Source organism: Opisthocomus hoazin, unplaced genomic scaffold (genome assembly GCF_030867145.1).
Source record: "Opisthocomus hoazin isolate bOpiHoa1 unplaced genomic scaffold, bOpiHoa1.hap1 HAP1_SCAFFOLD_81, whole genome shotgun sequence".
In the NCBI taxonomy this organism is placed as follows: domain Eukaryota; kingdom Metazoa; phylum Chordata; class Aves; order Opisthocomiformes; family Opisthocomidae; genus Opisthocomus; species Opisthocomus hoazin.
In genome coordinates, this window is record NW_027448990.1 from 482,501 (window position 1) to 485,000 (window position 2,500).

General features: G+C 78.8%; 1 non-coding gene across 1 annotated transcript; it reads right to left on the minus strand.

Moving 5' to 3' along the window:
* Positions 1-499: 499 nt before the first annotated feature.
* Positions 500-652, minus strand: LOC142360088 (5.8S ribosomal RNA). Its single transcript, XR_012762821.1, has one exon. It is a non-coding gene; the product is annotated as a 5.8S ribosomal RNA (ribosomal RNA).
* Between the last annotated feature and the right edge of the window lie 1,848 nt (positions 653-2,500).

Sequence of the window (2,500 nt, forward strand, 5' to 3'; positions counted from 1 at the left end):
GGGCCACGGCGATGGGTTTTTCTCGGGGAGGAGGAGGGCGACAGGAACCGGGGCAGGGGCGGCGCGGACGGGGGACAGACGGGGGCGTCCACCGCCACCGCCCCCGTCCCCCACCCACCGGCGCACGCACGCGCGCGCGTCAGTGCGGCACGGCACCCCCGCGGTGCCCACCCGCAGACAGACGCCCGCGCGGGAGGCCGGCGGCGAGGCCCGCGCCATCGCCGCCCCGCGCCTCCCTCCCCCGAAGCTCGCTCTCGCTCTCTCTTCCCCAAACCCACCGCCGATAGCCCGGCGGGGACGAGCTCCGTCCAGCAGGCGCTCTCCGGGAGCGGGGAGCTTCGGAGCGCTCCCCGAGTCTCCATTTAGGGGGACGAAGGCCCGCGCGCTCGCGCGCGCGGCCCTGCGAGGCACCCCAGCCGCGCCGCTGCTGGCCCGCCGGCCCCCCCCACCGCGCTGGGGCGGGGGGGCTCGGCGGCGCAGACGGCGATTGATCGTAAAGCGACGCTCAGACAGGCGTAGCCCCGGGAGGAACCCGGGGCCGCGAGTGCGTTCGAAGTGTCGATGATCAATGTGTCCTGCAATTCACATTAATTCTCGCAGCTAGCTGCGTTCTTCATCGACGCACGAGCCGAGTGATCCACCGCTAAGAGTTGTCTCGGTTTCGGCACCGCCCCGCGCGCGCGGAGGGGCCGGGACCGCTCGCCGAGAGCGGCCCCTTCTCTGAGGACGGCCGGATCCGACCGCCGGCCCCGCCGCCGCCCACCCCCCTCCGCACGCGCGGAGGGGGCGCGGCGCGGCGGCGCGACGCGGCGCGACGGAGAGGCCCTCGCCTCGGCTTGACCGTACGAGCACAGGGGAAACGGAAAACAACGGAAAACCCCGAGCGGCCAAAGGGCGGGGGAGCCCGCGCTCCCGACCGACCCTGGGGAAACGTAGGCAACACACACACACACACCCTTGGCGCGCTTCGGGGGCGGCCCAGGCGCCCGGGCTCGGACCGGCCTCCCCCCGGAGGCTACGGCACGCCCGGCCGCGACGCCTGCCCGCCTTCGCTCGGGAGCCGGACGCCCGGCTGCGCCCGCGCTGCGACGAGCCGGCTCCGCCCACCACGGTCGCCTCTCGCCCCGCCGGCGAACCTCGGCGCCGACGCCGCCTTCCACCGACGCCGGAGGAAGCGCGGCCGGCCACTGGAGCGCGAGCCGGCGACGCGCGGCCGCCCACCGGCCCGCGCCGGATGGGCGAACCCGGCCACCCCGCCCGGCGGCGGCGGCCGCCACCGCCGCCGCGAAAACCGCCGCCGCAGCCGCTTCTCGCCTCGGCCCCCTGGGGCCGCCGGCACGGCCCCAGCGGAAAGGCGGACGGCGCTGAGCGCGGGGGGCGGCTCCCACTCTCCCCGTTTCCACGCGAAGACCCGGAGCGGGACGCCCCCGCGCCGCGCGCCCGCCCTCGAGACGGAAGCGACGGGCGGGGAAACGCGGGACGGGACGGCCGCCAGCGGATGCGGCCGGGGAACCCTCCCGGACGACCCGACGGACGACCGGCACCGACCGGCACGCCGAGCGGCGCCGCCGCCGCTCGGCCTGGGGGGGTGTGGCTCGCCCCCCCCTTTCTTTCCCTGGGCGCCGAGGGCGGGGCGAGGAGCGGGAGAGGGGAGCGCGGCGCGCCCCGAGCGCGGCCGCAGCGCGAGCGTCCAAAGGCGCGGGGCGGCCCCCCGGCGGCCGCCCCCCCCCGCGGGGGCTCGCCGCGCCTTTCTTTCCCCCGGCGCGGAGCCCGCGCTCCGGCCGGCGGGTGGCCCCGTTTGCGAGGGCGGGCAGGTCGGCCGCGGCCGACCCGCGCCGCGGTCTCTCCGCCGAGACCGGCCCGCGGAGAGGGGGGGCAGGTTGGGGCAGCGAGACGCCCCCCCTTCTCCGGCACGGCGGCCCGCGGGGGCGGACGCCCCCCCCGCGGCTCGCGCCGTGCCGCTCGAGTCTTTAAACCGCCGCCCGGCTCCTTTGGCCTTTGACCCCCGGACTCGGCCGAGGGAGGGCCGCCGAAGCGCGGACGCTAGGTACCTGGCCCTGGGGTGAGGGAAACGACCTGCATGGCCCCGCGGGGGTGCCTCCCCCGGCTGCCGCCCTCGGGGGAGCGTCCGCCCGCGGGGGCGCGCCCGGCATCCGCCGCCACCACCTCGTCCTCCTTAGCCCCGGGGCCCGGGGTTTCCCTCGATAGCCCGGCGCTGCGCCCGGGGGGAGAGACGTGGCTCGGGCCGCCCGCTCGCGCGGGACGCGACCCGGCCGGGGGGGGGCCTCGCCCGCCCCGGGCGGCGCCAGCGGCCGAGACCGCGCTCGCGCCCCCCCCTTCCGCCACGGCTCCCTCTTCGAGAGGCAGCCGTGCCGGGTCGGAGGGGAGGTTCGCGGGTCCGGCCGCCGCGCCGCCCGAAACGCCGTGCGCACACCCGCGCCACGGCCCGGAACGCCCGGAGACAGCCCTGTCCCGCGCGCGGGGGGGTAGACGGCGCCGC